We start from the raw sequence: 26,502 nt of genomic DNA on the forward strand, positions 1-26,502 counted from the left end.
CCTGTGGAAGGAGTACTACCTCACTACTTTTTTTTTTCATAACAAAAAAACATTTATTAAGTAGCCACAACCTAACAAACCCAGCTCACCTGCTTCTCCCTCTTTCCTGCCTGGGAGGGGGCTCCCTGGAGTGCAGAGATACAAGTTGGGGGTCCAAGTGGAGATGGTGCTCCTGGAAACACCCCACAGGCCTTGCTGCCAGCCTTGGCTCCCCCTCTGGTGCCAAGATTTGTGACCCTGGACTTGAACCTCATCTGCCTGAGGACTTGTCTGCTGACAGCTCTTGCTAGAGGGCTAGGCCCCACTTCTGGCCTTCTAGCCCCTGAGGTCCGTGCAGCCCCGCGCCCAGCCAGGCCTATTTGAGCACAAGCATGGCCTCCGTGCCATCCTTGGCGGTCAAGTAGAGACCATGAGTGAGGTAGTACTCCCACCACAGGAAGGCGTAGAAATATGGAAGCAAGATGCTCCATACTCCAAAAATATAGCATTGTTTCCCCCACTAAAAACTCCTATTTTAATGAGGTATCTTTTTTTTTTTAATGTAGCGGGTATATGTGCCAATAAAAAGAATGTTTTTATAATATTAAAAAAAAACTTAATTAGCACAAAATAATAAACAGTATATGATCATTTGAGTTAAACAAGAGGATTTTTACATATTTGCACTGTGTGTATATGTATGTTAATATCAATTCATGCTTGTGCTCTGGATAATACAAGAAATGTTTACTAATTGTTCCATCAGGAAAGAAAAGAATATTGGAATCTGGGGTGAAAGGGAGACTTATTTATACAGTATATCTTTTTGTTCATGTAGAACTTTTTTCCATAAATATGTTTTATTTCTCAAATGAGAAGAAAAACTAGATAAATATCTCCCATTCAGTGAAGTTGTACCATTCTAGTAGGAAAGCAATCTGATTAAGTAATTGACACTGGTTTTTGAATGACTAATCACTATCTCTTTTTAAAAATTGATTTTTAGAAGGGATACCTGGGAACCAAAGTGAATCTTTAGTTGGTGGAAGTTTAAACAGTGTAAAAGAGAGAAATAAAGAAATTCAAGTGAGGGCAGGGTGGTCACCCCTGCAAGAAATAATGTCTCCTCACTTGGTGCCATTCTTTTTCATTTCTTCCTTTCCTATCCACATTTTTTTATGACGAAGGAAGTTTAAGCTCCAACAACAATGTAGAGAAGAAAAAGATTGCTGAAGGTGTAATCACTTCTAAATATAATTTTTAGACCCCCCCCAAAAAAGCTGTATTTGCCTATTTTGGAGGCTCAAGAGTGTTCGGAATTTTCCACTCTGTAATTATGCACACAAACATTTTCAAGACTAAACTACACAAATAATGTAGAAAAGGATCATTGTTGTGCACAAGTATTCATTTTGACCATGTGCTTTTGGACAATGCAATGCAAAACTGGGTTCTCAAGCTAGTGCCTTAAAAACTCCATAAATCAAGCAGAAAAAAACAGTAAACCTTGGACAAGATGTTGGCATTAATGGTTTATATGAGTATGACAGAGACTGTATTTTCCATTCAATACCTGCTCTTCCCTAATTTCTAGTAATAGAACCCTGATTTCATTTGGGGCAGTAATTTTTCCTCCTAAGAGACTATATGTCCCAGTCTCCTTTGCAGCTAGGTGTGGCCATGTGACAAAGGTTTGAAAGTGCAAATGTTCTGAGGTACTTTGGGGGAAGCACCTTAAAGAGAGTTAGCCAAGCTAGAAGGGGAGTCTTTTTTGCCTTCCTCTTTTCTCTTTTATGCTTGGAGAACCATATGATGACTAGAGGGACATTATGGCCTCAGGGTGAAAAAGCAGAGAACTAGAAAGAGCCTGGGTTTCTGATGACATTGGAAGCCACTGTAAGAGCCCCCAATAGCCAGAGGGAGGACTTTTTTTTATGTTAGAAATAACCGTTGTACATTTAAACCATTGAAGTCAAGTCTCTGTCATTGACAGCAAAATGTAATTCCTAACTGATCAAACAAATTACTTCTCTCCATTGTGAGAAGGAATATCATGGAATATCATGAATATGACATTTATTCATCATCATTCCTGATCTCTGCACTTCACTATGCTGCTTTTTGTTTTGCTTTGTTTTTAATTAATTCAATTTAAAAAAAAAAAAAAAGCCATTTCATCTTTTAGAACAACCCAGGGACTGAGTCTTCAGTTCTTTGCACTCTAGAAACATCTCTACCCTTTATGAACAACCCATCTTTCAACTCATTGAAACCTCAATTAATAATCATTTGTTCACAAGATGACTCTAGGGGACATTTACTCAGACACTGTGACTGTCACCATAGTTGTTGGAACTGAAGTTATATACACAGATGAACTTTTCTCACTTGTTGATTTTCCATGTGGGGCGTCTCATTTAAAACAAATCCATTGTAAGTCCCCAGGCCCTAAATATAGGCTGTGTTATGGATATCCTTTGAACCTCCTCTCTTCTTTTCTCCAGAAAGGAGGGGAGGTAAAAGCTGAATAAAAGAAAAAAATTAAAAAGAAAAAAAGAAACAAAATAAAAACCATATTTTTAACAAAAGGATTTTTGAAAACTTTGAAAAACATTGTGTTCACTCACATAAGGCCCCACTGTTTTAAACACATTTTACTATAATTTTTCCTTCAAAATTCTGACGTGCAAAGTTGAACAGGGCTCTTTCAGTGTACAACCCTGGGACATGGAGAAATAAAAAGAACAGTATTCCAACTAATGCATACTCAGTGGGAATCATAATATCGCATAATTGCTTGAAATCCACAGGCTGATCCAATGTCATCTCCAGAAATATGCAAGTTTCCCTTTGTTTTCTGACTGAGAAATATTTCCTTGCTTTAGGGCTTAACCCTTCCATTGCTACCCTTAATTATTGAAATATGATTAAAAATGAATGCAGAGCTGCCCTTCCTAAACCCACCCCAAATGTTAGGTAAGACTTCAAACCTGCCAACTTTTGTTCTAACAGAAGCACAACAATATGTATTTAACTTTATCAGTGAACCTCAAGTGTTCCTTTTTAACATTTCCTTTTCTACCTGTTTCCAAACACATAAACACACACATACACACCCCTTTAAATTTCCACAAGAAACTTTGAAAGAACAAAGAGTTGCTATTTCAGAGCATGTAATGACATGTTTAAAAGTTCATCAACTTCCCCCTTTAAAAAAAACTGGCAATGAGTCTAAAATAATAACTCAAAAAGGTTTAGAGAAAAAAAATCCTTAAGACTTCTTCCTCTGTAACATTATGTAAATCATAAATATACCACTGGTCTGGAAGTGATTACAACAAGCCATGAGACAAAAGATCCTCCTAAGCAGACACTGCAGACAATGGGCTTTATTCTCCCACCAGCATATAAAAGGATTTGGGAAGGTAAGTTCTCATAATGGCTCATAAGAGAGTCATGCCATTATGGAGAATTCCCAAGTATGTGTGCTCCAAGAATAAATTCTAAGTCCTGGGCCATAACTGATTGTGTGAACCTTTACAGAAATGTGTCCTCTTTCACCTCTATTGAAGGTGAATGAGCCTTGTGGTGTTCCAAACATTCCTTCACTCTTCTCCAGTTTTCCCTTTGCTTCTCAATTGTCATTGTCCTTGACCTTCCAAACAGGATCCCTGGAATGAAGAGGAGGAAGCACTATTTAAACAGTTAACTCTAGATGAATGAGTCATTTGGGAATTAGCAGCTCCCCCAGTCCCTATATAAGGAATATCCATTCATATCTGAGCTTCGCAATTGCTTCTAGAAAGCATTTTTTTGTTTTGCCTTTCTTCATACCTCTTTCCAGAGGACAAAGGTTTAACTTTTTCACTCTTCTCAAAGCCTTTCAACAGTTGTGTTGGACATTAAGTTATCAGAACAACAAAAATTGCATTTTGCTTGGTAGTATAGCATTAGAAACTAAGGCCAGCCAACTCAAAGGGACACTGCAATGCCATTTTATAATTAAGCAGAGCACCCGCTGGACCGCATGTTATAACAGATGTTTCCTGGCCCCAGGTACTAAGCCAGCACATAGTAAAACTGCCCAGAGCCTCTCCCTGAGCCAAGATGGGTCAGTGTCTGGAACAACTCTTGTCTAGTGTCTCTTACTGTAATTAGAAAATGAGACTAGCTTTTGGTCATTAATTCCATTTGAAAAATAGCCATAGCTAAATTAAAAAAGAAAAAAAAAAGCGTCAGAGTGCTTTTAAAATTGAAAAGCCCAATAAGAACATGGAGATAATTTATTGGTGATTTATTATTTCTAACAGTGTTTTAGACCTTATATAAATTCTGTACAATGCCCTTTCTTCAAAATTTCTTGCAAAATTTTCACTCCATTTATAAAATGGATAAAATCAGAGGCTGCTTGTGCTTAGTCTGGAAAAGAGTTTATAGATTGGTTAGTACCAGGAAATCAAACTCAGATGCTGTAGTGGCCAGTTGGTAAATGAGCAAAGCAAACAAGGGCAAAAAAAAAAAAAAAAAAATCATTCTGCATTTTCTACCTAGTTTTCTTTTGTTTTCTTGTTTTCAATAAAAATATAGGTCCAGGAATATACCCCCTCTACTCTGAGAAAACAACAGTTCAAGCAGGGCTGACATTCAGGTGATGTGCACTTGAGTCCTTACGAGTTGGTATATAGATACTTCTCTCAACCCACTGTGTGATGGCCCTTCCTCCGGGTGCTTCTTAGACCACCACATGATCTAGCAGAAGAGCATCTGCAGAATGTTGTTCTAGCACAAAGGTGTTCATTCTAATGGGTCGGTCCTAATGTGTTAGGTGTTCAGGGTATCACAAGCAGTTCGGTATAGCTAAAGTCAAGGACACATGAGGACAGTGGCAGGAAGTCTGACTGGGCTTGATTTTAAATACAGTATTGAATAGCAGGAAGCATAACCTCTTACCTGAAGTGAAGAAGCACCAAAGGTTTTAGAGTTGGAGAGTGTTTGATCTGCGATATATAATAGGAAGGCTGGTGAGGGAAGGGACGGAAGGTAAGAAGGTCAATTGAGAAGGTGTCTGAACTCTTCAGGTGAAAGGTAAGGAGATTCTGAATTAGAGAGTAGCAATAGAGATGAAAAGGAAAAGCCAGATTTGAAAACCTTTTTTTGAGGTATAAACTATAAAACTCAGTGACCTGATAGATGAATAAAATGGGAGGAGTAAAGACTGAATTCAAAATTGCAAAGCAGAGCGTCTAGGTGGATAAAATCTCCGTCTACCAAGACACAAGGGAAGCAGGGCTTTTGGAGTGTGAGTGTGGGAGCAGGGAGAGGTGGAGGCTCACTTGGACATAAAGCCTTCAGAAGACTCTAGTAAGTAGACCTTACCAAGAAAGCATTATCAAATAGAAATAGGGCTCAAGAAGGAGGAATTAGCAACCACGAGCATGACCCATGGAGAAATACTCTGAAAATGACTTTTAAATGACATAGATGGAAACTACTTATCTTGAGAATCCTAACTTGATGATAATTAAATACTTAGAAAACTGGTAGTAAAAGAAGGCACAAAGCAGCCCTTCAATCAGGTTATAGGTCATTTTCTTTTATAGGGTAAAACTGGGAAATCATTAAAAGAGCACTAGTCTTGGAATCATGCAAATGCAGCTCTAAATCCCAATCACGCTCTTACTAGATGTTTGATTTGGGGCAAGTTATTATTTAATCTCTCTTATCCAGACACCTTTGTGGCTTGAGGCAGACACTATTCTGGGGACTGGGAATATAATGAATAAATTAAAAACAAAAAACAAAACCTCACTGCTCTCAAACAGCTTAAATTTTCTTTTCTACAATACTAGAAGATTGCAACAAGATACTATATATCAGTGGTCCCCAACCTTTTTGGCACCAGAGACTGGGGCTCTTATGAGAATCTAATGCCTGATGATCTGAGGTGGAGCTGAGGCAGTGATATTAGTGCTGGGGAGCGGCTGCAAATAACAGATGAAGCTTCGATCACTCGCCCACCACTCACCTCCTGCTGTGCAGCCCGGTTCCTAACAGGCCATGGACCAGTACTGGTCTGCAGCCCCGGGACTGGGAACTCTGCTATATACCAAGTACCCAGCACCTTACATTACATAGAGTACTAAAAACCTGTCACTAGCCTGTGCTATTTATTGGCTAAGGCATGTACTATTCATTGGCTCATTTAATTCTTACACATATGAGGCAGATATTAATGTTGTTCCATTATGCAGTTAGGAAAACTGAGCTTAGCTGCCTTGCCCAAATTCATAGGGAACAATCCAAGAGTTATCTGACTCCCAAAATGCTGTAATTCAACTCTTCTTTGCCAAAACTCAATGAGTCATGTAGACAAGAGCACCTTCTCTGTTAATGCCCTAAAAAGTGAGTAAATAAACTAGAAATTACCATCCAAGAAAGTGCCAGTTAAGTTGATATATATGGCACTTTAACATGAAGATAATCAAAACTCAAGCTTGTCAAGATAACTGTAGGATGAATTTCTTTAAATAATATTCTGAGTGGCTGAACCAGGGATAACGTCCTACAAATGCCCTTCATCAATTCATACAGAGCCAAGGCTGAACAGTCAGACAAGGTGGTTCTAGCTATAAAATTTCTTTTCTGCCTCAAATCATTTTTGGAAATAGATAGAGAGAAAAAAAAAATGAGTGAGCCAACAACTTAGAATTAAATGCATTTTGTACAGCTGAAAGTTTTTGGATTTTGTTAACCAATTTCACCATAAAAAATAAATAAAATTTAAAAATAAATAAATAAAAATTTTAAAAAATAAAAAAAATAAAAGCATTTTGGAAGTAATTTTCACTTTTAAATAATGGACATCCGCCTAAAAGTCATTCTGGAATAGGAAACTTTACTAACCACCTTCTTCTTTGCTGTTACTATTACTATGCATATCTACTACTATATCTTCTTTGCTATCACTCAAAATCTTTCTCTCCATTCATACCACACTGGCCTAGTCTGGGCTCTCTTCATTTCTCCCCTAGATAGCACTCAGCCACTTGTTCCTGCTCTCCTGACCATGCTGCAGTTGCTCTAAGCCTTTAATCTATTCAGCAGTTCCCCATCACTTAAAAAATATATCCACATGCATGTATAAACACAGGTTGCTTACAACTTTCTGACCTTCATTCCCAGCACAGAACTTCTGAGATCCCAAATGTGCCGTGCTATTTCACACCTCTAATCCTCTGCACTTGCTAATCTCTCAGCTTGGCATGTGCTTCCTCAGGTTCATCTGATGAACTCCTACTCATCTTTAAACACACAGCTCAAGAGTCATCTCCTCTGAGAAGCCTTTTATTACCTCTTCATGTTCAAGTCTTTATATCCCACAAGATTCTGTTTATTAATGAATCTGTCACACTCAATGACTGTTATTTGTTAACAAGTTTATCTCCCATAGTAAACTAAGTTTCTTGAAAGAATGCACATTATCCTCTACATCTTTGCATCTCTCTACAAGGAGAGCCCTGGCAGGTGTAGTGGGGCTCACTCTATATTGTTGCATTGAATAGAATTGAATCCAATTGTCATTATTATGGTCATCAACCCATGGTGAGTGGGCTTTCACAGGAGTACAACATATTGGTAGGTGTTGCATTAGTGCTTAGTGTAGTGGAAGAAGAAGCTACCAAACTCCTTGCTGATTCTGACATGAAGAAAAGAGGGCTGCTATAAAATAGGAAGTAAAGAAAAGCTAGAGGAGCCCGAAATGTGTTTATTTCATCATTCTTGGATGCTGGAGATTGGGATTTTCATGTAGGCCAACTCACTTATCTTAGAGGTTCTGACAAATTTTCTGGGAAAAATAAAAGAAATGAATAAAATTAAAATCTGTGGTCAGAAGGTTACAGAAAGGAAAGGCACACATTTCTGCTAGAGAATAGGAAGTGGTCTTGTCTTCTGCAGCAGAGCTGTCTAATAAATCTGGAGAGTTTTATTGACTTCATAGGCGCAAAAATAACCACCCGGAGAAGACATCAGGTTTCACTTATATTTTTGGAAAGTAATTTTTCACAGACACGAGGTTAAAAGAAAGTGGTTGCACGGGCCTCGGCTGTGGTGGTGTGTCTTCTGGTATGCGTCATGCAACTGGGTCTCAATTCTGGGATGATGCCCAGTTTCAGAGGTCTAAAACCTCTGTTGAAAGCAATGAGGACAGAGTGTTGCCAAAATTTTATGTATGCAACTGTAGATCGATTGTCTTAGTGCAAGGGTAGACTTTGATCAAGAGCATCTGTAGGGAGGGGTTTCATTAAATGCTGTTTTCAACCCTTAATTCTACAGCTTTTATGTCTACTTATTCCTAAGTCTACCACAGACCTCGGATGGCCCTGACACAGAAGCCCCACCCCAAACCCACGTCTGGCTCTCAGACTGGCATGGAAGGAGTTCTTGGGTAGAAAAAATACACAGTTTGGAAGGTTTTCCTTCGGTTCCCTGGTTTTCAGTCTCATGTTAGACCATTCAAAGAAGAAAATGCTTGAAGCTCTCCCCCTCCTGCCTCATGTCTGTGATTCATTAGGAAAACTTGCAAACTTCCCCTACACAAAGACAAGCTCTCCTAAGAAAAGGATCAATAAGAGTGTATGTTTGTTGGATGAGTTCTTCCTCTTAAAAACGTCTGGCCAAGAATAGAAAATTCAGCCAGTGTTAGAAGGATTAAGTATCTATTTCTGAATTCCTTTCAATTGTCCTCATAATCATGGAAAAGATGGCAACTGGGTAATATTTTTAGCGTTTTATAACTTTCATGTTCAGTTCTTGTGAGGAACCTGCAGGGACCTTCTCCCACAGAGCAAGGAAACTTTTTTTTTCATATGGTCATATTTCTTCTATAAATCAATGGGAAGGCAGATAGAGCAGCGTTGGTCTTGGCCAGCTTGCTGGCGAGTGGCTCTTCCCAGCGTGTAGGAGGCCGCATCATCCTCAGAGCCCCCGGCTTTCCCTTTGAGACTGGCTTGGGTTCTGACAGTGAGAATGACCACTGGATTGGGAATCAGGAGGTAAAGGAAATCTAAAACCACTCCAACTGAAGGAATCACCTTATTTTACAGGTGACAAATAATAAATGGGTGGTTCTGAAAGATATATTTTTAGCAGGAGAATCCTGGTTCAAAGGAAATTCTTAAATGATAAAATAGCAAAGATTTGTTGAGTCCTTGGCATATTCAGGGCACTGGAATAAGCACTTTACATGTATAGTATTATTTAATTACATCTTCACTACTCTTAAACAGGCAGTGTTATTGTATCTGTTTTTCGGATGAGGAAAACAAGAGATCAACTTGCTCCAGATAACACAATATAGAATTTGCCGTATAAAACAGGTGGAATTAGGATTGGAATACCAAGAACGTTTAACCCCTGGCTGCTTTACGCCTCTGTCTACCTTGTCTGTTTCCCTGAAGCAACTTCAAGGCTCTGTGGAGCAGAGTTTCAAAATCTTTTGACTGGATAATCCCTAAAATTTTTCCCAGTTTAATGCCCAGTGATTCTAATTCTGAAAATGTGAACCTCGAAATGAGCTACCGAAGACTGATTGTTGGCAAATCTTGCTCTTCTTTAGCGGGCTGACTCAAAGTCACTTTTCAAATACAATTAAAGAATAGATTTTTCATGTTACTTTGTTCCAATAGACATAGGGATGACATCAAAGAATTGTACAGTTGTAAACATTCTCATGCCATAAGATTAAATGTGTTGTTTACATTGAAACATCAGTGCTAAAGTCAGGACCAATTTCTATTTCTTTCATAGTTCAGTTATTAAGTATTCTATAACTAACACATTTGCTTATACATTCACGGACAAATTGTCTCTAATAAATTCAGCTAGACACAAGCAGTAGATGTTAGAATTTTCACCTCTCACATTAGCTAGATCTGTCTGTCTGGGTATTGGCTCACTCAGAGCAGGGGTTCATCAAGGAAAGCGGGGAGACTTTTGATCTCTTTGTTAGCTGTTCACAAAGGGAAAAATCTCCACAGGCTGAACCTCTTAACTCCTAACTCACATCAGACATCCCCAAATTGCATGATTTTAGTGTTGCTAAGGGGATGAGGAAACAGGCTCCTTCTTATGGTGTGGTTGAGGGTGTAAATCGGTATAAAATTATTGGAGGGCAATCTGGCAAAAGCTATTAAAAATGAAATGCTCATACCCTCTGACCCAATAATAATTCACCTTCTGGGAATTCATCATAGAGAAATACTCCTACAACTGCTCAAAGATGTAAGTGTAAAATGATGTTTGCAAGAATATTTGTTACAGGGAAAACTGGAAAGAACCCAAATGTGCATTAACAGCAATTGGTTAAGGAAAGTGTGGTTCAGGCATACAGTGCAATACCATGGAGCCATTTAAAAAAAGATTAAAAAGATCATTTTTTACAGACTAGCATGGAAAGATATCTAAGACATATTGTTAGGTGGAAATAGCACACATAAGAGTGGAGAATATAATCTCATTTATGTAAAATTATAAACAAAATTTTAATATATGCCTTAAAAAAATGTTAACTGGTTTTCTGAGCTGTGTGGGATTATGGAAGATTTTTACTTCCTATGCTACATATTATAATGTTTCAAGTTTTTTATATATATGAACATATATGTATATGCCATGACTTTTGCAATCAGAAAAAAAGTAAATGTTTCTGCAGCTCGGTCCCTTGAGAGTGTAGAGGGAAAGTGCAGAAGCCTAGTCCAAATCCATTAACTTTATTGGAAAACAAAACTTGGCTGACACTGGAACAGTGATGCCACTTAACCAAAAGGAGGGCATGGAAATTCTTCTGGCCTTTAAAGTCTATAAGCCATTTAATAATTAGCCCATAATGGAGTGATCTTTCAGGGAGAAGCTAGGGAGACTAAACTTAAACTGCAGCTAGTTTTTGAAACACTGCCGTAATTGAGAGGATAGCTGAGGACCAGAGCCTCAAACTAAGAGGTCTCATCCTTAACAGTGACTTGCCAAGGGTGAGCTGTGTCCATGAAAATGAAGAGGAGTTTGTGTTTAATTTTTATACTTTTGTCAAGCTATGATTTGGTACCAGTTCTCTAGGTGAGGAATAGATCCTCATTTGGGGGTTGGGGGGTGGTCTATAGCTTATATAATTAAGTGAACTCTTGTAACACAAAGAATGCAAACTTACAAATACAAAATTACGTACCTGGCTTTAGAAGGGGCTCCTGAGAAGGAGGACACTTAAGCTAAGCTTCGTTAGCTTCTCAGTGATCGCTCTGTTCTAAACCCAAGATAACATGGAAAAGTAATGGGCATATTTCCTTTAAGAATTGTCCTGCCAAAGAGGCATTTCCGTCTCACATGTGGTGAAGCTAGAGGAAGCACCATGAACCCTAGGAGACTGTGTGATCTGTGCTATGGGGGATACTTGAGTTTCTGTGAATGTATAAACTCTGGAGAAGCTCTATCTGTTGACAGTGGCAGGCACCCAGTTCTTGATGCTCATAAAACTATGGCAGTCAGAGTTGGAAAAGATATATTAGATCATCAATCTAGATTCCGGTCCAAGGCAGGATGGTTCACTATTTTAGTCATTCCAAGCCTTTGTCCAAGCAGCTTGGAAATGTTTTGAGGGCCTCACTCTTAAAAAGCTGTTCCTCTCCTCTGGTTCCTGGGCAAATGCTGAGTGTTCAATGGAAAAAAAACAAATTAGAGTTGGAGCTACACTACTACTTAATTGTATCCATTCACCTAGATTTCTATCAGTGTTTTCCAGATGAAGAAAACAATTTAAGTGTAAAGAAATTCTTGTATCTCCAATATAAATTTTCCAACAGTGAACAAATCACTGATTTTTTCTGGTTCCTTGTATTTCAACTTTGGTACTGAGTTTCTTTTTAGTTTTAGAAGCAACAAACTTGCTTGGGTTCTCTTTGGCCAGCATTATCAAGAATTAGTAATATACAAATGCTGCTTTTGTTAATGGAAAGAAAGTAGTTTCCTAAACACTTATTTTGAGTCTGTTTTTCTCTGTCTTTGATAAACTCAATATGTTCCCAATTTTAATTTTAGGCTTCTACAGGGGCTATAAAAATGGGGGAATCTGAAAGCTAAGTGTTTTTTCCATGTTTTCCTTTAAGTCCATATTGATAATGCTACTAATCTCCCAAAATATTTTGGTGGCTACTTTTTGTTCTAGACCAAAAGGAGAGTAGACTTGAATTATAATTGATTGATTAATGTATGCTATACGCCTTAGTGAAATCTCTTATTTTCTGTGCGATGATGATATTGTGTGTGTGTGTGTGTGTGTTTAGTTTCTTTAACGTTTGATGATTCATTGGGGGATTGGCCTTGAAAATACTCAAAACAATTCTCTTTTTTGGTAAGTAATGCTACGAATAAATATAAAAGTGCTAATGAATAGTATAGTATTTGAATAATTGCATCTTAAAGTTTATTTCTATTTTAAGTCAAGACAAGTGGGCATTAGTTTATTAATGCTAGTGACATCAGCACTAGTAATGGGACCTTTTAGCAAGCAACTCTCAGGAACCATGTTTTTTTAGATTCATAAGATGGGCCCATAGTTATTCAACTACCAAAACACTGACTATAAATGCTACCTGAGTTAAACTTAGCTGAGTTTAATTAGATCTGAAAAGTTGACTGGGAATTTACCCAAAATGTGCTCATCAAAAAACAAAGGTATTGGAAAGTAGAGGAAAGAAATAGGATTATGGAGGACAAAATTAACTTTAAACCTCATTAACTGAAAAAATTGTTAAAGATAGAGATGCCGAAGGTAAAAAGATTTTCCTTTTATTTCAAAATTAGTTCAGTACAACATAAACATTTTGTCCTTGGAATTTTCTGTGACATACTCCTTTCAGAAATGTGCTTGTCCATACTAAGAAATTATGAAATATAATGGAAAATACAAATTCCTGAAAGATACAAAATAACCAAAGGTACGATGTCATTGAAAATCGCTTTGAGAATATTTTCCAGGCCCCAAATACTCATTGTGACAAAAGATTGTTTTTATGATTTGCGAATGTACTTAAATGTAATCTCATTTTAAAAAGTTAAAATATTTTAATTGTATATTAAACAAATTCACTTTAGGAAAAATAATTAATTTACATGAATTTAGTACTGTCCATAGGAATATGGACTAAATAATGAAAAGTCAGTACTGCTGGTGACCTCAACAATGTGGGCTATACCAAATCCCTCAGTGGCAAATACACTGTAAGTTCTTAAAAGGACGAGTATGTGTCCTGAATGGAATGCTTTAGACATGGTTGAGCTCAATAAATATTTGTGGAACAAATGAACATGATTAAATTCAGGTAGATCTTAGATTGTTCACTGATATATATTTTCCTAGTTGTGAGTTATGCTTGATTTAAATAGTAACTGATCAAATGATAGCACTCATATACTTTATAACCCTGTCTGTGCAAATGAGCACTTTTAAAAGTTCTCTGAAAATTAACATGTCTATATTGGTTAGGAACTTGGTTTAAAAAAGAAAAGAAATTATTTTGTTCATGTAATAAACATTGGTAGAGTAGATCCAGCATTTCAAACAGCATTGTTCAGAATGTCTCTCTCTCTCTTCTCTTCCTAGATTCCAACTTTACCACTTGCTGCACTGTTTTCATTTGTAGGCAAATATGGTGGCCAAGATGGAACCACTCAGCAACCCCCATAGAAGAAGAGTGTTTCTTTTCCCATAGAAACTGACCTCCCATTGTCCTAGCTTGGGTCATATGCCCATCCCTGAACCACATAATAGTGCTGCGGTGATATGCTGGTATATTAGCTTCCTGTGGCTGCCATAACAAATTACCACAGACTGGGTGACTTAAAACAAGAGAAATTTATTCTTTCATATTTCTGGAGGCCAGTTATCCAAAATCAAAGTGTCGTCAGGGTCATGCTCCCTCCAGGGGCTCTAGAGGGGATTCCATTCCAACTTCTGGTAACTTGGCTTGTGGCTGCAACGGTCCAATCTCTTTTCTATATAATCGCATCGTCCCCTCCTCTTATCTATGGGTTTCCTCTGTGTGTCTGTGTCAAATCTCCCTCTGCCTCATCTTGGAAGGATACATGTGATTGTATTTAGGGTCCACTGGGATAATCAAGGATGATCTCATCTCAAGATCTTAATTACAGCTGCCAAGACCCCTTTTCCAAATAAGATCGTATTCACAAATTCCAGCTATTAGGATGCAAACATACCTTTTGGGTACCACCATTTAACTCACTCCAGCTGGTACATGTTTAACAGTCTCCTGACAGAAAAGGGAAAGCCCTGACATATGGTATTTGCCTAGTTCTGTAGTATAAATACTGCCACCATGGCCGATTTCAAGCTACAATGGGAAGTCACTGAACATGAAGTTGGAAGAGATGCACATCATTATACAGTACTTCCAACATACAGATCTAATAGATACAGGTGACTAAATAATAGTAAAATCTACTCAAATAATTAGAAAGTGATGAGTTTTGAGTGTCCATTAACTTTTTTTGAAATATAACTAATTATAAATTCATATACTTAAAATTTTACTAAGGATTATGTTTAACAACTGACTCTCCAAATTCCTAAAAATTTACAGCTTGGTTAGGATGAGCTGGTATGAGCCAGCTCCAACATGTCACTTAATAGAAAATGCTGATCGATCAGGCCTGAGTCACAGAGCTAAAGGCAAAGGGTCAGCAATATTCAAACCATGTGAACTGAAAATAAGGTGGGTGGTTCTCTAAGAAAGTGGAAAAGGATATGGGGAAGATGGAAACAACAAAGTCACCGCTGTATCATTGTTTAAACATACTTTAATGATTTCAGCCTAAGGAAAAAATTTACAGCCAAGTTCAAAACAGTGACAGGTAACAAGTATACTGGCTGTGCATGGATCTGCAAATCACTCTCTCCATCTAAGGGAAAATCAGTATTTTTTCCATTCTCATTTTACTTAGCTTATAAAATCTGTTTTTAAGCCTGGGCACATGCATCTCAAGGTGGGGAACTTTGGAAAACGAGACCTAAACCAATGGTTTTTTAAAAAGTAGCATTTAAAAAAATTTTAACAGCTTTTTTGAAAGGTCATTTGCACACCATGCAATTCATCTATTTAAAGTGCAGAATTCAATGGTTTGAGGTATATTCACAGAGTTGTTCAACCTCTATCATAATTAATTTTATAACATTTTCATCACCCCAACTCCAGAAAGAAACTCTGCACCCCTGCACTGTCTGCAGCCCCAGCCCTCAGCAGCCACTAGTCTATCTCCTGTCTCTATATATTTGCCCATTGTAGGAATTTCATAGAAAATGGAATCATACAATATATGTTACTTTGTGACTTCTTTCACTTAGCATAATGTTTTAAGGTTCGTCAATGTTGTAGCATGTATGAATATTTTAGTTTTTTCATTTCATTATATGGATATACCACATTTGGTTATCCATTCGTTAGCTGATGGACATTTGGATTATTTTCTTTTTGGGGCTATTATGAATAATGCTGCTGTGAACATTCATTGGCCAAGTTTTTATGTAGCCATAGTTTTCATTTCTCTGAAACCAATGGTCTTTTAAGTTTCAATTTTTAGCCAAGTTGCTTATTTTCCACATGCTTAAGGCAACTGTCATTTAGGAATTGAATCAGAATTGCCACATATAGAATTTTAATCTTCTTAAATATTGGGTCACTATCCCAACCCTTTGAGAATCCTTGGCCTGGCTCAGCCCAAACAAGGAGTCCTGCTCACCAACTCCAGGGAGGAGGAGGGCACTATTTGTAGGAAGAAAGTAGGAGCTGACTTGGGGCCCACAGATCCCAGTATAGGTGTGCCAGAGTACCCTCTGCTGCACCTCAGTCCTGGCTTCACCCAAATTAGACAGTAATCAGTCTGTCACATGCTCCTTCAGGAACTCGCCATATGCAAAGTATAAAGACTAATAAAAATAAAACCTTACCCTCTGACCTGGTAATCAGAGTCATGGGGTTTGGGAAACTGGCAGGAAAGGGGGAAATTTGTAGCTTTCTTGATAGAGGCCAGTGAGAGTTTCATTTTCTCCCTTGCGTGATGGGAGAATGTTTCAATGTGTCCTGCAGACCTGCAATGAAAAAAAAAAAAACTATATTAATTTATATAGCAACTTTCTTCCAGGAAATTCAGAGTGTCTCAAACAGTCTTTCACTCATTCCCCTGAGGGAGTTTGCATGAATGTGCATAAGAAATTACTTCTTTTAAAATTTACACTCCCCAGTTAGCCAGTACTGTGCAGAAATAGAACTAAAAAAGCAGACCTCCTGACCAAACATTCCACTATAATATTTTCCTTGAGCTTCTATAAATCAATGTATATCCTTAAAAACAAGATTTCCCCAATAATATCCCTCTGACTCTATTCAGCGATGATTGGCATTCCTTTTACCAGGGGCGAAATTTCCCCTTCCAAACTTTTAGAATAAACTGGTATGGCATGTACCATAAAACTGAAGTGTATCATTTACTTACAATTAAGTGCTCACGTCTGCTTTGAAACAGGCAGTCCAGGTTTCACTCCTACAGCTCAGCCCGCCTAACCCAGCCTAACTGAGAACACCTCAAGAATCCTGGGACTGCCTCTGCTTTTGGAGAAAGAGTCCTCCTCACAAACTCTAGGCAGAAAACCGGAGTCCAGTCAGTCGCCTCTCACTGTTGTTACTTGCTGGGTCTCCATGTTGCTTTTACATGGGGTGACACTGCCCCTCAGGGTCCTGCTGGTCATACTGGAGAACAAACTCAGATGCAGTTTCCCAACTCAGTTCTGGGGAGGATGAGTCTGGGAGCATTTCCAGCATCAGCCCTATGTGGGGCCAAACTCAGCCCTTCTCCCCAAACCAAACACTTAGTTCCTTGTGTTGAGCTTTTTTCAACATAAGCTTATTGTGAGGTTCTCATTGCCCATCCTGAGAGAGAAAAAAAAATCATTCTCATTGCCTCTCCCTGAGAGAGAGAAAAAAATCTTGGTCGGGTCGTAACTAGCTCGTGCAGAATCTCAGAGTCACACCTGGGGAATATCTGTGCCTTTCCTCTCACCACCAGGACACCTCTGGGCTCCACAAATTCCTTTCCAGGGATTCTCAGAGAATAGGAGGTCTTAATCCAGTTAGTGACAAAATGTTTATACCAGTGTCCCATGCTGCGCCCAGCCTCAGACATTTTCTTTTGGCTCCTGTACACCTAACCTGAACATTATTTAAAATTTATATTGGTTGTCAACAGAACTGGCTACATAGGTTCTGGGACTCAGTACAACAAGTCCCTTGTTAAAAATTTAAGGATCTCAAGGGGGCGACAGCAGAGCACTAAACCAAATATGAACTCCCTTCTTAGTACAGTCATCCCTCAGTATTCATGGGGCATTGGTTCCAGAACCTGCCCCCGCCCCACAGATACCAAAATCTAAGGATGCTCAAGTCCCTTTTATAAAACGATACAATATTTGCATATAATCTATATCAAAAAAAAAAAGTCTGTACACATTCAGTAAGGATCATAGGCCTAACTACATAGTACACATCAGCAATAATGTAACATTTTTTTCTGAATATTTTTGAACTGCAGTTGGTTAAATCCATGGATACTGAATTTTTGGATGCATTGGGCTGACCGTAGGGGTCCCATGTGACTGTCCATGAAGCTAGACTTGCTGCTGACATTTAAAAAGCAAAAAATTCTTAGCCTTTCTTAAAAACTAAAAAAATATGGTGGCTCTAGGTCTGCATCCCCAAATGGAGCACAAAATTGGCTGGTGTGAGTTGTGACTTGTATTAGTTTGCTACAGCCACCATAACAGAGTACCACAGACTGGGTAACTTAAACGACAGAAATTAATGTTCTCATTCTGGAGGCTAGAAGTCTGAGATCAAGGTGCCTGCAGGATTGTTTTTTTCCTATGGCCTCACTCCTTGCCTTCTCACGGTGCCCTCACATGATCTTCCCTCTATACCTGTCTGTGTCCTAATCTTCTCTTCTTAAAAGGACTTCACCAGTCACATTGAATTAGAGGCCACCTTAATGACCTCCTTTTAATTTAGTGACATCTTTAAAGACTCTATCTCTAAATACAGTCACATTCTGAGGTACTGGGGGTTAGGGCTTCAACATAAGAATTTTGGAATTCTAAAGAAGGGGACAGCACTCTAAGTCACTGCATCAACCCCATCCCCAACAGTTGCCATCATCTGTTTGTATTGCTATTCTTCCTCTCAGTTCACCTCTCTCATGTGGAGGGACATGCTTCTGCCATGTAGCATATGGAATAATGCAGCTGTCTATAACAGGACAATGACTGCACACTCCTCCACATCTGCAAAACTCAGATTGCTACTCAAGTGGTTCACTGTAGGACTATAATCAGTTTCTTGAAAAACACAAACCAAAGTGTACCCATTACACAAATATGAGTTCAAGTGCAGTGCAGAAAGAAGAAATTAGTATACCATGAGGTATAAAGGACTACTCATTCCAGAGATTAGATTTGCCAGTTTAAGGAGAGGTAACTCTCAGCGACTACATAACTCTTTCTGGGGCTGTTCCTACTTAAAATCACCTGTCCATACCAGGGACGGCCCGAAATGTCAATGGAACCTAACCATACAGCTCCTTAGAGCACACTCCCAAATTGGTCTTTGTACCTATTTGCACAAATGTTAGCCAGATTATATCAGAAAACTCTGCTAATTCTGGGGAAGTTTTTGGTTTTGTGCCTGGAACTATTGAAGCACATATTCACACCTACCACATGCAACACTTAGTAGCATAATTTCCAGCACAACACTTCAGTACTTTATTTTTAAAAGAAACATAGCAGAGACTGAAGACCTGCTCACTCTGCTGCTTTTTGCAGGAGGCCCCACAAAAGGTGGAGGGAACGGCATCTGTGCTGAAAAGAGGCATATTTTGCATTTTTAAAAAGAAAGGGGACACAGAAATCATTACTTGGGATTGGGGAATTCATGATGCTGAAACATATAACATTTGCACCTGCATGTAAATAGAAAACAATAATGTCAAAATCACAGGACTCGGGGAAAAAGAGTGTAATGATCGTCTAATAAATCACGATAGTAGAGCTTATAACAGAACTTAAAGACATCTTACTCTAACCCCTTTGGTTTTAAGACATGAAAAGGGAGGTTCCAAAATTTTTAATGACTCACCCCAGACCAGCAGTCTACCTAAAATGTAGCTTTTTCTTTCAGGCTAGTATACTTCCTACGCCACCAGGCTACTTGTAAACAAGCATTGTTTTGTCTGCCTGAATTGCATGCAAGAAAAACAAAACTCCGCTCTCTCTACATCAGAGTCTCTATTTAGACTCCAGAGTTGAGAAAGCAAAGACTATTTCAACTTCAACTACCTTAGCAAACAGAAGAAAAGGCATCTGACCTGTGTACTTTCCAGCTGGTCCCTTGGTCTCAGCCGGCGGGTCTCCATCGTAGCTCTCTGGCGCCGACTGCCAGTCTGACACCAGGGGGCGCAGCATCCTTTGTCCTGACACAGGCATTGAAAGCAGGCTCTGAAGGCAGGCTGGGCCTCCAAGAAAATCTGACTTTCCCTCCTTTTCGCGGTTTCTCTCTGGAACCAGTCCACTCCTCAGGCCCCTTCATTCATCTTTAAACCGTTTTCTTCTTCCTCCCTGACAGTCAGATATGTGCATGTTACAGGGTATTGCATATGTTTCTAGAAGAGTTTTTAGAGATACCAGTCCTCCCCCAGCTGCTCTTTCTGTGCAAAGTCTAGAAGACCATGGCCACAACCTATTATTTGCTCTCACTTGGAGGTCCCAAAATTCAGGATGTTTCTAAAGAGTCTTCCAGAATGAAAGAGCCTCAAGGACCAGATTCCTGGAAAAATCATCACATTCATCTTCTAATACCTCTCCCCTTTCCACTCAAACAAATCTTAAAGAACAAATGAAATTACAGGTTCTGGGAAGCCCATGCTACCCAGCATTTATCCTCACCCCACTCTGTCTGCCCCTGAAAAGTCTAAGTTCAGCCTTTGGTGGTGGACACTTACCAAAGAGACAGGCTTAAGCTCCCTTTAGTCACACCTCTTACCAACTTACCAGGACAACTGCCTCCTGCCCTCGCCAGCTTAGTTCTATGTGTTCTCCAGCAGAAAGAAATCCACCACATATTCCCACAGTCTCTGATCCCAAAGATTCAGTGCTCTCATCTTTTACAGATAAATAACATCCCCTTCCACTTTAAGATACACTTCTAATCCTGCCCTTATTGAGACAACACAACCAAAATGCAAACCCTCAAGTCCCCCAAACACGTAACTTTTGCAAAGAACCCTAAAAATCCACTGCTCTGAATTGAAGGGCCGCAGGGTCCTAAACAGGCCTTTGGAAAGCAACTGCCCTATGTACATAGAGATTTCAGGTTTACCCAGTCCTTCCCGGTCTCTCATCTAAGCCTTCCAACAACCCTGAGATATCGATAGGCAGGGATATCTAAAGCTTACGAGGTTTGCTCCAGTCCCAGAGCTAGTCCAGGGTGGAGGCAGCACTGGGGAGACAGTACTGACGTGCATTACCCCGGTGACAGCCACCTGAGGGGAGCTGCTTGTCCATTTTCCCAAGGCCATCAGGCAGAGGCCTCAAAGGAACGCAGCCATCGCAAATGATCATCAGTTATCTGCACAGCAAGAGCCTATAGTCTCAGGTCCTGAAAAACTGTAGCAATAAGTGGAAGCCTTGAAGGGGCAGGAGAGGAAAAGAGGGAGTGACGTTAGCACTGACCTGACCCTTCTTTTTATCTGTACCCTCACTCCTTTTTTCTCCCCACTCGCCTCAGCTATGTGGAGGAATGGAAGTGCTGAGCCTGGAATCAGGTAGCCACAGCTGGTTATCTTGATCAAGAGCCTCCCCCTCCTCATTCATAAAGCCACGATCACGTCTGTCTATGAGCTACGGAGAGAGCCATGAAAGGAACAAAAAAATATCAATGTGATTCTGGGAGAGAGAGCAGAGTAGGAGACTTTTACTTTCATTTTATGCCCTTTGGTATTATTTGAAGCATTTTGATTTATGCATATATTACTTTTATAATTTTATTTTTTAAATTTTTTTGGGACTAATGATGTCCTTTAGAGTTGCTGTGATGATGACTTATGCAAAGTGTCTGGCACGACATGTGGCCTGGCACACAGTTGATGCTTACTGAACAGTAATTTATTATTAGCTATCTATCACGCCACCCTCAAAACTGAACAAAGGGACTTCAAATCAAGAAATTTGAGGTCTAATACAGACTCTGCTTTCAGCTCACTGCATGTTCTTGAGTAAGTCAAGTCCCTTCTCTGAGCCTCAGTTTTCTCATCTGTAAATTGGCAAGGCACAGGCAAATCGATTTGGAAAATGGTGGGAAGGACAGAGCAACACTCATCAGCAAAGTACCTGTGGGACCTTCTAAAATTCAACCTCCCTCTTTGCAGATGAGGCCTCTCAAATTTGAGTTCATGAGACAGAAATCCTTCCTAGGAGAAGTTGTCAGAAAGGGCTGGAATAGTCTGAACAAGTTCTGAAGAAATTAAATTAGGAACCAAAAATGTGTGAATACTGTGTAAGGCCATTGGATTAGGGTGGGTGAAAGGAAAAGAGGATTTAGGTTGTTTCTTGGGTGTCGTTGGCACCATTATCATTTCCTGACAAAAGAGATGCCTTTGGTTGGCAGAAGGGGCATAAGTCAAGGCCTGGACCCCTGGCCCAGCCAGAGCCAGCCACAGTCTAGTTCCCTAGGATAAGAGTTCTGTGTGAGGCACAGGGCTAGCCTTGGTGAGACCAGACCCTCCCCTTAGCACAATCAGAAGTAGGGCTGCCCAGTAGAATTGGACTAAAGCACCTTTGAAGTCTCTTCCAGCATTAACTGAATGACAACAACAAAGTGGAGAGACTGGGCCATAAAAGGTGTGATGCTCAGACACTAAAATTTTAGCAGCTGAGTTGGGGAGACCTGTTCTGGGGTACCCCAGCTCCTGACAATCAAATAGATTTGTTCCTACAACACATAGCTGATTCGTTTCCCACCCTGCTCCTGGTAGTCTGGATTTTCCTTATAGTATCCTTTGCCAGTGCTTGGCCTTCAGGGATGGGAGGCAGGCAGGTAGTCTGGTGGGTTGGAAGGTTGCAACTTTCCTTTCCCCCTGCGGTCTTATTCCTATTTAAAGCAGCACCGCCTGTCCTAGCAGCGTCCTGCCAATATTTCCAGGCAGGAAGATTTTTCTGACATTGTGAGGGGGCATTCAGAGCAGATGAGAGGCCCTTTCCCAAGGCCATCAGGCCAGGCAGAAATCGGTTTCACCCACACCCCAGGAAGAATCCCCAGCCCCCACTCTCAGAAGATGTCTGCATTTATATTTTTAAAAGATTTTTTCATATCCAAATTATCTAGCCACGCCTGTTACAATGACATCTCCCCCCAAAGCTAGCGTCACTGCCTAACCGGGAGGTAATGTTTTCACTTCTTGGGGGATCTGGAATAACGGTATCAAAGTATGTGGACACCTGGAATACCCCTCCCTTTTAAATGAGGCCTCGAGATCTAAGGGAGAGGGACAGTGAGGAGGAGGTGACTTGTAGAGAGGCTTGGGCAGGTAACAACTCTGCCTGATTTCCAGAGGCAAAACCAAATAAATAAAAATACTTTGACACACCTATATTCTGCAAGCTTCTATCACTTCACAGCAATGCCTTCCATTGTACAAGTCACTTTCAAAGGCAGTTCTGAATGTCTGGCCACTTGTTAAAATGCCTTAGTGCTTGCTTTTCTGGGTGTTCTTTTCTGCGCCCCGTTTGGTTTGTATTTCTAATAAGCAGCATTGTTTATTATCCTTGGGTCCGTGCCCCTGGGATTGAACTGAAATAAAACAGGAGGTCCAAGGCTGAGAGCTGGAAAACACTCCAGGTTTCCCAGGCCCCCAAGGGTCCCCGGGGCAGACGAGTGGCTGAGCAGGGAGAGCCCACCGGTGTGTGTGTGTCCTCTGGCCAAGGGCAAGTTTGCATGAGTTATTCCAGCCACCCAGAGGTCCTGGGCAGTCTGAAGCGGAGATGAGTGGGCAGGAAGGAGGCACACAGGGAAGGGAAATGCCACTAAGGGCGAGACTAGGGGTGTGACTTAAGGGCCGAACAGGCTATATTGCCAGAATCATAAAAAGGGACTGCGGCACGGCAAGCGTTCTGTGCCGTCTTTCAGCTTGAATCTTAACTCTCATCCCACTGCAATAAATTCTCATTAATAAATTTTCGTTCTTCCACGTAGCCCCGTAGTGTTCACTGTCAAAACGAGTATCCTAAACAAGATGAGGCTTACCCCTCTGCTTCCCTACAGTTGCCTAATATTTGTCCCCATTTCGTTTACAGCCGAGTTCTTTGTGACCACGGAAGACGTGAACGTCTTCCCTGAGAAATAAGGAGCCGCTGTACCTCTAGCCACAGAGAAACTCTTTCTGTCTCCTTAAATCCCAAACGGACCCTTCAGTAGGGCTTCACCCAAGTTCCACTGCTCCCAAAACCGAGTGGGGGTTCGCTATCAAAAAGCAGAAACCCGCGTCGGAGACACAACGCGGATTCTCTTCCGCGGCTGTGGGAGAATTTCCCGGTTTAGCCCAGCCTGCTCCTCCGCATCCCCCAATTTAATGTTGGGGCAGACGGGCTCTGTTGGAGAGTTTGCCCGAAAGAATGTTAATACACGCGTGCGCCAGACCCGGCCTGTGCACTTCCCAAATGAGACTTCCAGCCCCAGGGCCCGGCATGAACTGTCCTTCCCCACAGGGTCGTGTGAGAGACAAACACCCTGTCCCCCAGCCTCCGAAAATTTCCCCAACAGCCTAATAAACGGCACAAATTGTCCTTGCTAGCTCAGCTCCTTCATCCAGTTGGGTTGTTTAAAAATAGAGAGATTCTGTTTTCTCGCAAGAGCAGAGTGATTTCTCTCAAGCAACTCGTGCAAGAGCTTTAAGCAGCCTCTGGGTTGCAGCCGTCCAAGCATCCGCGGACTTTTCCGAATTTCAAGAAGTAGGAAAGTGAATTTCGGTGCAGGGAAAAACGGTGGGCGTTGGAGCGTAAGGTGGGAGTGCGCGCCTAGGAAGCCGCTAGAAGACTTTGTTTTTTAAAGTTAGATTTGCTGCGAGGCGCCAGCACCAACGGCATCTCTTCGTGGTTTCCGAATTTAGAGAATCATAAGGAGTCTGAGCCTATCCCTGCAGCCAAGAGCCCCGCACAGTGGACTGGGAACTGTTTCCAGTTCCCGAAGAGCGGGCAGAGGTGCAGGCGTAGCTTGCTGGGCACTGCGAGGAGCAGCTGACTTTGTCCGTGGCTCCCGGCTGTACTGTCCTCGCCTTGCGGGTGCCCAAACCATCCCATCGCTGCCAGGCTCGCGCGGGGGAAAGGAGGGCCGAATGTCTAGGTCGTGGAATCTCCCAACAGGTAGTTTCACCAGGGAGCTAGCCGGGCTTAAATATCAAAGGCTGGGGCCGCCCGGGCCGCTAAGCTGGAGCCCAGACTCAGACACCTAGGGAGCCGTGGAAGGAATGTCGCGTTCTGGAGTCACTTTAAATAACCTTGTTTTCTCTCTATTCTCCAACTTCTCCTGAAATAGCACGAGCCGAGCTATTCGAAATGGCGTTCAAGGAGCCTAAATAAGCCTCTTCAGGCTGTAAACTCACAGCCGATTTAAGTTTTCTCCCCCTCCCCTCAGTAGTTACTACAGAACCCAGCTCGGCTTTAGAATGATAGGTATTTATTTGCGAAATGGGAGATTCCCCTTCGAAATGCCCTAGGCTCCAGAGCAAAAGAGGAAAAGGCTGCGTTGCACTCGAATGGCATAATTGAATTATGCCTTTCCCTGGTGCGCTGTGAGGAAAAGCAGAATGCCAGGCTGTGTGCGGAACGCGCGGCAGCGGCTTCGTGCTCCAGCGGGCGCACCACGCTTCCTTCCCAGGGCGCAGGGAGAAGTTGGGTTGGGCCATTTCGTCCTGCCTCCAGCAATGTTGCGCCCGCCGAGACGTAGCATAAGCGTTGTCCCGGCTGGGCTATGTGGCCCCCTCTCCACCCGGTTATTAGCCCAAATGTCCCAGCCTAAGGCCGTGGGCGCACATGGTGCGCGGAGACCCAGAGCGCGATGCGAAACTGTGCGCATCGACCCAAACATCTCTGGTGCGTGGCCCTCTCTGGGCGGGGAAACGTGGGGGACCCTGAACCCGTGGACCTAATCCCGCCTTGGCAGATGAGCCTTTCCCACTGCAGCTCTGAGCTATCGCGGGTAGTGCTTTCCACTTCGGCACAAAACCGCCGAACTCTCGGCTCTGCCTTGCCTGTCTTCTGAAGAAACGACCTCAGACTCTCTACAGTCACTGGCCCACTGAAGCTTCTGGGACCGTGGGTGGACCTGACCCAGGATACTTGGATCTTTAACCACCTCCAGACCTGGACTCCCAATAGCACCCAGCCCGCTCCCCCACACCCACCCCCAGCACTGCTTGCTTGCCCTGCGCCTCCACCACTAACTGCGCTACCCAAACTTTCCGAAGTTTTTTCAAGCTTTGCCACCTCAAGTTCGCCTGTCCTGGCACTGGCAAGAGGAGAAAAAGAATCCCCTTTCCCTTCCACTTCTCCTATCCTCTCCCTCCCCCTTCACCATCCCCTGTGAGTCCAAACCTTGTGGTGGGAGCTCGCGGTGGTGGAGACCCTGAAGGCTCGGATTCTGCAGGGAACGCAGTTTCTTTCGCATCCCCCACTCACTGCGCCTCCGCGGTTCCCGCCCCCTCCACCCCAATCTCACTTTCGGCGGGGACCTGCGGGCTCGGAGTTTAGTTTGCTTCAAATTTATTTTTTTTTTCTTTAGATTTTTTTTTTTTTTTCCTTTAAGATTCCACCCTGCTGGAGCCGCAATCGTTCGCCTGCCTTCCAGTTATCCCGCATGGGGCTCGGGAGACGCACCTTTCGCGCGAGACCGGGTAGTCTCCCGAGTCGCTGCCAGGGGCGCCCAGGCAGCGAGTTCTCCAGTCGGGGTTTGTCTCTCAGGGAGACCCTACATCCTGGTGTGAGAAGCCCAGCCTCAAGGCAAGCCTCCGGTGCCTCTTGGCTCCCTCACCCGGAGCTGTGGATGCAGACGGTTTGGGGGATTGTCTTTATACTTGTTTCGAAGACAGGAATAGGCGGTAGAGAGGACCCGGTTTGGAGACGTTCCGGAGATCTTCCCATACACAGAGAACTGGACGGAGAAAGCTTTCCTTCTTCCAGGTTACACAGTTCTGTGTGCCGACCAGGAGACCACCACAGAAAGTGCCCCAAGTTGGTTAATTTGTGGCCGATTATGTTTTAATTTTGTCTAGGGTTAGCAGGCTTTGAAATGTTTGTGGCCAGCCTTACTACCCTGGGGTTTCAACTTTCAAACCAAGAAGTCAACGGGAACTTTCCTTCGAAAG

General features: G+C 41.7%; 1 long non-coding RNA gene across 1 annotated transcript; it reads right to left on the reverse strand.

The window, feature by feature from the left end:
• Nucleotides 1-14,826: 14,826 nt before the first annotated feature.
• On the reverse strand, nucleotides 14,827-25,838 carry LOC120614131 (uncharacterized). Its single transcript, XR_005655876.1, has 3 exons — nucleotides 25,733-25,838; nucleotides 19,456-19,705; nucleotides 14,827-16,132 (listed from the first exon to the last, which is right to left on the reverse strand). It is a non-coding gene; the product is annotated as an uncharacterized LOC120614131 (long non-coding RNA).
• Between the last annotated feature and the right edge of the window lie 664 nt (nucleotides 25,839-26,502).

The sequence above is a fragment of the Pteropus medius genome, unplaced genomic scaffold (genome assembly GCF_902729225.1).
Source record: "Pteropus medius unplaced genomic scaffold, Ma_sr-lr_union100, whole genome shotgun sequence".
Classification (NCBI taxonomy): domain Eukaryota; kingdom Metazoa; phylum Chordata; class Mammalia; order Chiroptera; family Pteropodidae; genus Pteropus; species Pteropus medius.